This window comes from Carlito syrichta, unplaced genomic scaffold, assembly GCF_000164805.1.
Source record: "Carlito syrichta isolate Samal-C Ts95f unplaced genomic scaffold, Tarsius_syrichta-2.0.1 Scaffold312581, whole genome shotgun sequence".
Classification (NCBI taxonomy): Eukaryota; Metazoa; Chordata; class Mammalia; order Primates; family Tarsiidae; genus Carlito; species Carlito syrichta.
This window is the reverse complement of record NW_007256677.1, coordinates 75,243-87,638: the sequence shown is the minus strand read 5'-3', so window position 1 is coordinate 87,638 and position 12,396 is coordinate 75,243. Positions and strand designations below refer to the sequence as shown.

The following is a 12,396-nucleotide window of genomic DNA, read 5'->3' as shown; positions in this document are numbered from 1 at the left end:
ATGCTACCCTAGGCCAGACCAGACTTGATTCACAGAGAAGAGTATGGGCAGTTATATTCATTTCCCTACTCTGAAGCCTTTGAATGCTCCAAAGTATTTTTATTCCAGAATCCATGCTCTTACAGTTTCTTCTGTATTTGAATTCGTTTCTAGGCTTTGTTCTGGCTGTCTGGAAAGGTGGATAGAACCACTGAGAATGTGACCATGATCTTACCTGCCCTGTGGCTTTTTGCTTGCATTTGTGGCATGACCTGAATGGAGGGTTTTCAATGGTTCTTTCAGAGTAATTAGATACTAAAAGGCAGGTAAAATATGTGATTCAGGCCAGGGAGCTGCACCATCATCCCTCCCTGCAGGGTCATGCTAGTAGCTTATCACTTGAATGTGTGGGGCATGGGATGACATGTGGTCCCTAGTCGCCTGGGTCATCATAGGTCTGTTTCAGGTCAATTACGACAAGCTCTGATCAAAGGATTAATATAAATCTGACAAATCAGTTTAGAAAACATATTTATTTTGTCAGATTTCTTGAGTAGTGGCCTTTCCCGATGCAGGCTGAATGATGGCATTCAATGTACGTACTTACTCATCCTGACAGCTAACAAGATAAACATGTTAGCATGTGATTTGCCAGATACTTTTCTATGAATTTCAGTTAGAAGTTGCCAATGAGGTGTGTGTTTTGAAAAAAGGATGTGTGTCACATTCAAGGTAGTGGCTGTAGAACAACTTGTTTCTGCCTGCTCTGCCCAGAAGCTTGCCTCTGAGTGCCAGGTGACCATGCCTGTGCCCAGCTGGCAAGCTCAGGATGGGTGAGGCATCATGGTGTTTGAGGGTCCCTGGCTGGGGCTGAGCCTGGTCAAGGATGATTTCCGGGCAAAGGCAAAAGGCACAGCTGACCTGTAGTTCAGGGCATTGCTTTGGCTATAGCATCTATGTGTCAGGAGTTGTGGCACAGGCTGGGGCCTGGTACTGTCACACTGCCTGAAGCGTGCCAGAATCTGGCTCCAGAGAGGACCTCATGCACCTCAGAGGAACCTAAAGGATGGTTAGAGGTTGGCAATGTGGTGGCCAGGGGCTCCCTGAAGGAGGCTCCCATGATTCCTAAATTGCCTGTCAGGCACTGGCTTGTCAGAGGCCACTGCATGAACCTGCTCCATTTTCCTAGGGCCCATACTGGCAAAAGAGGACACTTCTGGGTTAATTTGCTCCTTTTTCCTGGACTGCAGCCCCTGTTGACAAGTATCTAGGGACACGGGATGCTTCCAAGTTCAAGGTACAGTGGACCTGAGTTTGGAGAATGTGCTTTCACAAGAGTCATGCCAGTGCTACAGAGGATTCTCCCTCCCCAACCTCAACCGTTTCTAGTCCTCTGATCATTTCCCATGTCTATGTTCTGTCTCCTCAGTCAAAGGAAAAACTCCTGGACAAGAGGGGTTCTGTTTTTAATTTAGTATTGTCCACAATACATTCTTCTTGGTTGACCAAATGACTGAAGAGACTTCTGATTTTTCCCAAATGGAAACCAGCCTAGAAGATAAAGAAGACTTCATTTCCTCAATAAAATTTCCCCAAAAGTGTTTTGATTCTTGCCAAGCTAATTATAAAAAGTTAGGATATATGAGGAGTCTTCAAAATGTTCATTAAAATGCATGTCATGAAAAAGCTATTCATTGATTTCAAAATTTTCTTGCACTAAAATAAATTTGTACTATCTTGTTAATAACATGTCTGAACAGATCTAGTTTGAGTCACTTAGGAGGATAAGAAATCAGTTTGAAAAGAGTCCCTATCTGAACAACACAAACTGTGCTAAAATCGAAACAAGAACAAACATCACATTTCTGATGGAACTTGGGTGGAAGGATTGTGGAATCATTGATGCTTTATGAAAAGTTTATAAGGACAAGGCTCCAAAGAAATCAGCAGTAAAAAAAAGAAATCAGCAGTTTACAAATGGATAACTCATTTTATGAAGGGATGGGATAATGTTGGAGATAAAACCTCCAACCACTCAATCAATTTGTGAAAATTATTCTTGTTTGTACCCTAATTGAAGGGGACTGACAATGAACAGTGGAAACAATATCTACACCATAGACATCTCAACCGGTTCAACTTGCATAATTCTAACTGAAAAATTAAAATTGAGCAACTTACTACTCGATGGGTACCAAACCATTGTACCCAGGTCAGCTGCAGACAAAAACAGCTTTCATTCAATAGAAATTTTAAACAAGTGGGATCAAGGTCCTGAAGCATTTCTTTGAAGAATTGCAACAGATGAGGCCATAGCATTATGTCCCTGAAGTCAAGCCCAATCAAAACAATGGCTGGCCAAGTGGTGGTCTAGCCAAAGTTTTGGCTTTCTCAAAACATTCTCATAATAACTATAACTGACTAACTTTTATCCCCTCACTGGGTGGCAGTTGGAGGCGAATGGATCTTTTCCCACTCACTAGATCATAACCTGGGCACTTAACAGGAATGGACTGACATCCTAGACTAAGATGTACTGCTTCTGAGTCTCACCTACCATCTGAATTCACTACTTTGGTTCCCTCATATGAATCAGATCACCAGGGCCAGGTGCAAGTTACACCTCTGAACAGTATAAGAGTTATTTATTGAGTATTTACTAGGTGCCGGGCACTGCTGATACACATATATTACATATAACACATATAAATCCATATATGTATATATATATATTATCCGCAAAAATCCTATAAAGAAGGTTATTTTTATTATTCCCATTCATCCACTGATGTATAGAATGTCTCATATGGGCTGAACTCTACTCACAGATGAGGAAGCTGAAGCTCAAGAGAGGTTAAATAACTAGTTAGTTAGTGGCAGAGCATGCTGTGAACTTGAACAGTGTGATTGAGGTACCTGATGTTTAACCACCATGCCAGTCACTTTTGATGCTGAGCTTAGAAGTCCTCCCCAGAGCCCCTGAAGTGGTTATAATTCAAAGGCTTAATGCTAGGAGCTCTGGTCTGTTGCTCCGAATCTCTGGATGTAGCTGAAGTTACTCATAGACTCAGAATGTCTCAAGAACCATAGGGGGGAGGGGAAAAGGGGAACAGATACCTGACCTGGTTTATTTCAGCATAGCTGGGAGATCCCCTTCTCTAGACAACACTGGCCACACTTCAGAACCACCACAATTCATTATTTGAGGTTAAGTTTTTAAAGCACAAATAGCCCTGCATATGGGAAGCGGGCAATATAGTCATCAGTCTCTGCTGGTTGAGTTGATGTGGCTCCTCATTGTTCTTTGCTCCAGAGGGAGGCTGAGGCAGGGATGCTGAGAGCATGTGAGTTGGACAGTGGAGGTGACTGGAAGGCAGTGGGGACTAGGGGCACTTGGGCGAGGGACTCTGTGGGCTCTGGGAGAGAAACACTGAATAGAAAATAGGAGATAACCAAAAATAAATGTCATTGCTTTTGCAGTTTTACCAAAGACTGCGCAGGCTTCTGGGAATTGCCAGGGGAGGTAGGGATGATATTCCCCTGGGTTATATTCAACCTCTGAGAGGTTCTGGAGAGGGCATAAAGAGGCTTTGAATAAATGCAGGGTATGCCCCCGGTGGCACTAGACAACCTGACTTTACCAACCATGTCTGGTCTCAGGTTATGAATGAATTCCCACAGAACCCTGGACACCAAGCTCTGAGGCCATTCAGATTTCACATTGCTCTTGAAAAATAAAGTGACAAAGCTCCTGTCTAAATTGAGACCCTTCCTCTTCCCCATGTCACTCACTGTAGCCTCCAGTCATCGCTCTTGGAGAACTGCTTTCATGGTGATGCTTCTGGCGCTTGCTAATAAAGTTCCATGATCTGTTCATCTTCTTGAGGAGGCTCAGTTGAGTCAGGCTCAGCTAATAAGGGGGATTGGGATAAGCCCCTCTCTCCATTCTCAGACTTCATAGGGGAGGGCTGTACCCTCCAAGGAAAGGTGGTAGCTGTGCTCTGGGCTTCTTTCAGACATCTTTCATTATATCTGGTCCATATGAAAAGTATTAATTCTGTATCTCAAACTGGAGAGAGGAGAATAGCTTTGAATAATGTTTATTGAATGTTTGCTCCAAGCCAGGTGCTGGTCTAAGAGTTTTTAATGACCAAACTCACTAATCTTCATCTGCCCAGAAGTAGCTAATATGATTATATTCACTTTGTAGATGAAGAAATGGGGCACCAAGCAGTTGAATGACATACTTGTAAATGGTGGCACCAGATCCAAAGCCAGGTGCTTGGATCCCAGGACCCGTGCTCTTACTCAGAACACTGAGCTGCTGGTCAAAGAGGAACCCAAGTCCCACACCTTCTTTTTCCTTGGTATGTCCTAGAGTCATAACTACTATTTTATTGCAAATTTACCCTCAAATATTTTTTGAACAGCTACTGTATGCCAAGCACCATGCTATCGCTTGACAATGAGTGATACACAGCCCTCCTCCCTCCTAACAGGCATGATGCCAGAATTTCCATTAAGGAAGGGATAGAGGCAACCTTTGGGGTGAAAGGAAGGACAAAGAGACTTGTATGAAAGCTGCTTTTTCACAATTGGTGTAAAATTAAGAACATGTTCATTATTTACATTACTGTGGTATGATTGTGTCCCCCCAAAGTTAATGTGCTGGTTTCTTAATCTCCAGTGCAACAGTGTTGAGAGGTGGACCTTTAAGAAATGATTTGATCATGGGGTTCTGCCTCATAAATAGATTAGTGCTATTATTACTGAAGTGGATTAATTATTATGAGAGTGGGTTTCTGATAAGTAAGTGAGTTCAGCCCTCTTTTCTTTTGTGTACATACTTGTTCTCTTGCCCTTTTGTCTTCTGCCTTGAACTTATTCAGTAAGAAGGCCCTCACCAGATATAACCTCTTAATGTTGGACTTCCAAGCCTTGAGAACCATGAACCAACTAAATATCTTTTCTTTATAAATTATTTAGTCTTAAGTGAGGCCCAAACTTTATCTGTACAATGAACATTTGTATACTCCATATCTTTAAAAAAAAATACCTGGTCTTAAGTATGGTTAAAGCTGCAGAAAACAGACACATGCCAATGAAGAAGGTATGCAGATGATGTGCTAAAGTCTTTTCAAACCATGTTTTGGTACTACCACCAACCTCCTTTCTAATGGAGAAGAAAACATGAAGCACAGGGTGAGGAGGCTTTGTAGGGAAGTGGATAGAATTAGTGTTGTGTCTGGAGGTCTCAGCATATAGGTGAGATATTGCTATGGTAGTAGGAAAGAAATCCTAATTCAGGCCCTTGGCAGAGGAAGCCCATCTTGGGAAATGGTCTGGCAAGGATGACATCAGACACGACCAGGTGGTGGGGAAGGTAGGTGCAGTGATGCCTGAGAAGACACACCCTTGCATTGCTCTCTGGACACACTTCTGGGAGTGAAGGAAACATTACTTGACCTTTACCCTCCAGGGGGTATATCCATTACACATCCAGCTGGGAGAAGGTCTGGGATATTGGCATGGGCATAGAAATAATGAGCTGACCACTGAGTAAATTAATCAGCCCTGACTATATAAATCCCTACTCTTCCTATGAATGTCTTTGCTGGTTAGCCTGCTCACTGCAAATGCATTGCAAGTTCACTGCAAAGATAAATTCCAAGTTTTGCAAATGCGCTGTTTTGTGAAGATGCTTAAAGCGATGTTGGCGAATTGCTGGAATCACATACCAAGTCATCAACAAACGTGGTTTGACAGGGTCGGTTTAACAGTTAACCATTAAAGAAGAGAAACTCAGTAAGGCATGGAAGGTGGTTTGAAAAAGCTGAATATTAAAGTATGTGGAGGGCCTGAAAACCAGTGAAGACCTCACATATCTATGCAATGCTCTGCAGAGGTCCTCATTATCATGCTGCAATTCAAATGAGAATGTTTTGAGACCATGCCATTGTAGTGGTCACCCTCCTCTGATGGCCGGACTCATGCATTGTGGCCTCACCTCTGACCACAGCCTGGCCTGTGAGATGGGAGATGGTTAACTGTGGACTTCCACACTCAGGGTTCCTACCCTTTACTTCCCGTCTAGGCTTCTCTATGCCATAAACACCAGTGCTGCTTCCCAAATAGGCACAAGCAGACCAGAAATGCTGGGAGTATTGGCTCCAGGAACAACCCACAAGCAATGTGGGTGAGGAGCAGATGGAGAAATTGTTCTCTCATCAGTGCCCAGGTGGGTAACTATGAGAGGCATTCTATGCTCTCCTCAGAAGATCATTGGTGAGGCTGCACCCCAGCTATCACCAGAAGTGATGTTGGTAATCTGTTCCTTCCTCCCCCCACCACTTGGTCCCTCAGTCATGCTACTTGGGATCTCCAATGGAGTCAACTAGTGGCACGCAGGTCCTTGACTCAGATTCACTTGACTCGGGGAAGGAAACTCAAGTCACTATATAGTTTGTCAGAGAGATCATATCCAACCCTCCATTCGGTTTGGGTTCCAAGAATTAGCTCAGAGTCAAATAACAACCTATATAGTGTTAAATATAAGAGAAAATAACATTTTCAAAACTTTTAGTTTAATTTTTCAATATATAACCTTCGTCAACCTTTTTGTTATTACTCATTATAACAAGAACTGTTAAATGTTTAAACGCTGTTTAGATTTTAAGGGAATCTAATAATAGGAAATTTATATAAATCCCCTCTTCACCAGAATTCTATAACTGGTTTATTAAAAAATTTATATTGTATATCTTATCCTATTCATCAAATATTCTTCTGAAACATACATCCTATTATATGGCTGGACCACAATTTATATAATCAATATGCTATTATGGTATTTTGAAGTGATTTCCATTTTAAAAATACCATAAATAACAGTGAAGAGAATAATGACAATAATGAATCCTGAACATGTTTTCAATTCTTGTGACTCAATTTCCCTACCCGGCAGATGAGGGCAAGAATGCACCTGCCTCATGAGGCTTCTGTGAGGATTAGATGCATTAATACTTTTAAAGTGTTCAACAGTGCCTCACCCTACTCAGTGGTCTGTAAAGGTTTGCACTGATGGTGATGGTGATGGTGACAGTGATGATGACGTCTTCCGCTTCAGTGAATTACTATTGTCCACCCAGCTACTCAATCCAATCAATTCCTAAGACTTGTGAGTTATTTCCCTTAATTTTGTTTATTTCTTCCATCCCTATTCAGGCTACCCTTCCCTTCTGTCCTAGTCCTGTCCCCTAAGTGGTCTCCTGGCCTTGAATTTTATCCTCTTCCATCCTAATTCTCCTCTCCCTAGTCAAAGTGATTTTTCCAAGACAAAACTCTGAATAGGTTGAACCAATTTATATTCCTACCAGCATTGTATGAGAGTAGCTGTTTCCTAAACCTTCACTAACATTGTCTATAACTGGTTTTAAAACACATTTTTAAATGGTATCATTTTATATTTCATTTCTTTGCAAAGGTTGAACTTTAAAAAATATATGTTTGCCATTTCTATCACTCTCTTTGTATAATGCCTGTTCATGTCCTTTGCTCTGAAAGGCCTTTAATATTATGGTGCAGCAAATGCTGTTCGTGTTGAAGAACTCAAACTTGGAGTTGAGCAACATCTACCCTGGCCAGTCGTGGCTGTGGGCTTAGAACCCCACAACAGAAAAGGCTCTTTTATAGTTGCTTCTGCCTGTACACTGTCATGTGCCCATCTGTTTAAATTTGGCCCAGTCCATGAGGACTTGAGAGCAGGACTCCTTGAAGCACATCATAATCATTTACTCACAGTATCTTGTTCCTCATCCCTGGATAGCTTTCCATAATCCAGCTCCTTCCGGATGGCCATTTTTAGCCAACTCAACCATGCCATTTTGAAGCCTGCTGCTTTTGGTGGCTAAATATAATTTCTCTGGGAAAGGGGCCAATTGCGACAGTTGATTTCCATTTGGCCTGTGTCTTGAGGCAAGACTGAATGTGAGAGAAAGTGTGGAGCTGGCGTGAAGAAACAGAAGGGCAGTGCTGAGTGCCAGCCACCACTATAAACACCCCGCCTGGAATGGGGGCATATCCCTACTTTGGTCCCCAGGGGTATAGGCACCTTCATCATGGCACATGGCTGGCCAAGTTATTTTAGGCTGTAATGACAGGGGTGGTTGGGTGCGTGCCTACTCAGATCTGATTGAAAGGTTCTGCCTATATTCAATTTCTCTTGTTTCAGGATATTCACTAGTTCAGTGAATTACCATTGCCCATTCAGCTTCTCAATCCAATCAATTGGATTGATAGTTTGTAGAAAATGAAGTAGATCTTAAAAACTGAGCAGCACATTTTAATGTTATACTGTAAAACTCATCAAACATAAAAAGGAAGTATATAATCAGATAATAACAATGGGATTAATCTAATTCTTAAAAGAAGTGATAAAACATAGGTCAAACACAAATATCAAAAAAGACCCCCAAAACAAAAAACTAAAATGGTCACAGGATGCTGGTCTAGGATGGTAGCTCATACTGCTTGAGATAACAATTGAAGCCTTCCATGATATAGTTCCTGACTTTTCCAGCTTTGAAAGTTCCCTTCATCTAAATTACTATACTCACTGTCCCGGCCATATTGAACAACTCCAGCTTTCCAAGTGCCTCACGCTATTTTATACCTCTATATTTTTGCATCTATTATTTTCTCTGCCTGGGTAGCAACTGGAAAATTTCTGCTCTTCTTTCAAAATCCAGACCAAGTGCTCCTTGACTCACCCACAGAGTAGTAATTAGTCACTCCTTTGTTTTGATAGTGTTCCCAGCATCATATCTCTGTTGTTTTAGCACTAAATTTGCTATGCTTTTGTCTCCTCTGTTGGAGTGTGAACACTTTAAGGGCAGAGACTGTCTTTACTCATTCATTCATTCATTCATTCACCCATTCAACAAATATTTGCAAGCACTTCCCACGTGCTGCCTGACTTGTCTTTGTATTCACTGTGTACCCGCAGCTGAGCGCGATGCTGGGACAGGGCAAGTGTTAAAGAATGGATGGTAAGCGGGATGAAGGTATTGAAGATGGCTATGTAGCCTGTTCCTGGCATATCTAATCATCCTGGGGTTTCACTCACTACTCAAAGGTGGGGTTTCTTCATGTGAGCTCCCTGTGAGGGAGAGAGGTCATGTCTCCCACTGCTACCTTACCCCAGAACTCCTTACCACCTCCTGGACTCCCAGCCTCACTCTGTTTCCAGAACTTCTGGGTACACCAAGAGAATCAACTGGATAATTATCTTCTTCCCCCACAACTGACTAGTTTTCCAGTGCAGACGATATGTCATATTGCACCCAGATGGGCCACATATGCCTTCTTCCTGTCACTCCCTTTGGCCAGGATCTTGGGAGCTGTGCTAGGACAGCACAGACCAACAAATGGCAGATCATAGGAAGAAGTGGTTGGCAATAGTCTCCATTTTTTTTTAAACTAAAGAGAGAAGATTATAAGAACAAGATACACAAAGGTGATCTTTGTAACCCTAGTTCTGATAGTGTTTGGAAAGCTCTTACCGGGGACAGGAGAAGGGAAACAGGAGGGAGTGGGAAGGTAGAACAGAGAAATGTGTGACCCACTCTGTGATATGCCATTGGCAAGAGTGTGGACTGTGCTTTGTTTTCTGTGTGCCTGCCATTCACCTTTTCATTCTCTAGAGCTTCTGGGACCTCCTTCCATAGACTCCTGTGTCAGCCTGATCTGCTTCTCTGACAGCCCCAAAACAGCCTCACATAAGTAAACTGTTTGTCCCCAGCCTGATCTGTGATTATATCTCACATTGGCCACTGGATATATACCAGCATTCTGTAGCCAGTCATTTTAGTGAGTTATTTTATAGGGGGTTTTAGGGTCTTTTTTGGTATTTGTGTTTGGCATACTTTTTAGCTACTTCTTTAAAAAACACATAAGTCCATTACTAGTATATGGTTATATACTTCGTTTTTTATGCTTGGAAAGTTTTATAACATTAAAGTGTGCTGCCCATGTTTTACACTTGAAATTGTTTAAAATGTTGTCTGGATCATTTGTGCTAAAGTGTGACTTTTAGCACGTTGAGACAGAATCCTTATTGGGATGTCCCAAGGACCTAATATTTACCTTGAAGTTGCTATCCAAAACAATTATTTTCTTTATTAAACTTGGTGTCTTCATTGAGATCCTTTAAGGGACATTGGAAAGATCCCTCTGTCCTCTCCTATGGGCCCACCATAAGCCCTGCAAAAAGTTAAGTTCCCTTAAGTTCTTAAGGGGGCATCACAGGGATCTGCTCCAAATGAACATCAAGGTCATCACTGCATTCGAGATGCTGTTTTTTCATCCAAAACTGTGATTGATCCTTTATTGTGTCATTGCATTCAATCAGAAATTCCTACATGGAGACTGAGTCTTTGTGATGGTTTCACTGTGGTGGTGACATCTCTAAGGGAAAAGTCATATCTAAGCCCATATTGAAGGGTCACCAAGCCACTCACTTTCAGGTTTAAGTTTCCAAATCCCAGGTGTGTGAGAAGTTAGCTGCTGGACATCTTGAGGGGTTTAGTGCACACTGGAAGTCATGAAATGAAGCTCCATTCATGCAATTTAATCTTGTAGGTGTGATCACCCAACTGCATCTAAGATCTCACTGTGGTGACATTTCACTCTGCTTCACACCCTTGGTAAAGTAAAGAACAGACAAAAGCTCAGACTTTATCTGAAAAAAGATATATTTTTGCTTTCCATTTCTTAGAAACACACTTATTTTTTGAGTTGGAGTCTCACTCCGTCACCCAGGCTGCAGTGGCACACCCACGGCCACCCCAGCATCAACTTGCTGGGGTCCGGTGATCCTTCTGCCTTAGCCTTCCAAGTAGCATACAGTCATGCGCAACCACACCCGGCTCATTTTTTATTTATTGGAGGAACAAGGTCTTGCCAAGTTGCCCGGAATGGTCTTGAATTCACGGGCTCAGGCAATCCACTTGCCTCAGCCTCCCAAAGTGCTTGGACTATAGGCTAAGCCACTGAGCACGGCCACAAATTTCTTTTTAAAAATTATTTATTTTTTATTTACTTTATATGCTTGTTGGCTACATGTATGTCTTCTTTTGACATACATGTCTTCTTCTCTCTGTTCATGTCCTTTGCCCACTTTTGGGGGATTTAATGCCCACAGTCCCCCTAATGGGAATATACCCTGAAGAACTCGAATCACTCTATAAAAAAGATACCTGCACACATATGTTTATCACAGCATTGTTCACATTGTTCACAATAGCTGTTCTCTCTGTTCATGTCCTTTGCCCAATTTTTTTGAGTTCCTTACAGATCCTAGATGTTAGGTCTTTGTCAGATGCATAACTGGCAAATATTTCTCCCTATTCTATGGGTTGTCTCTTTACTCTTAGAAGGAAATTTCTATGAAAAATAGTAGAGTGTAACAGGTAGGATCAAGAGTTCTTAAAGTCAGAAAACCTCAATTTAAAATCTTAATTCCACACTTCATAGGTTGGTAACCTTCGGCAGTCTTAGTCTGTTTAGTGTTGCTAAGACAGAATCCCCAAGACTGAGCAGTTTATTGAAAAACAAATTTATTTGGCTCATGATTCTAGTGGCTGGAAGGTTTAAGATTGGGCACCCACATCTGTGGAGGGCCTCAGGCTACTTCAACTCATGCAGAAAGTGGAAGGAAAGCAGCCTTGTGATCACATGGCAAATGAGGAGCAAGAGAAAGAAACTGAAGAAGCCAGATTCTTTTTAACAGCCCACTCTGGAAGGAACCAATCCATCCTTGAGAGAGCAAGAACTTATTCATCTTCCAGGGAGGGCATTAATCTAATCATGAGGGATCTGTTCCCCTGACCCAAATACTACCCACTAGGCCCCATCTTCCAATCCTGCCATATTGGGAATCAAATTTCTTTTTTTTTTTTAATTTTAAATTTTTTATTTTAAAATTGTGGGTACAATTCAGGGTTAGGTATACAAATATTCATTGTGCAGGTACCCTTGTTGATGAGGTGTACCCCTCCCTCCCAGGGCAGATTCCCACTACTGCCAATCCCACCTCCCTGTCCCCCCCAAGCCCCTGCAGTTTCCTGCTACTGTCAATCCTTTTCTTACAGTATTATGATAGCTGTTCAAGGTCCACTTATGAGTGAGAACATGTGATACTCACATGTTCTTTGTTTCTGTGAAAGATCACTAAGAAGTCCTATAGACTCTAATCCATCCAGTTGCTGTGAAGTTCATGATTTTTTTCTTCTTTATAACTGTGTAATACTCCATTGTGTATAAGTACCACATTTTTTAAACCAGTCCTCTTTTGATGGGCAACATGATTGGTTCCATGTTCTTGCTATTGTGAACAATGCTGTGATAAACACACATGTG

The 12,396-nt window shown here is 41.9% G+C and overlaps 1 pseudogene; it reads right to left on the bottom strand.

Moving 5' to 3' along the window:
- The window catches only part of LOC103272465, a 39,473-nt pseudogene extending 31,636 nt beyond the window's left edge, over positions 1–7,837 (bottom strand).
- Positions 7,838–12,396: the final 4,559 nt, after the last annotated feature.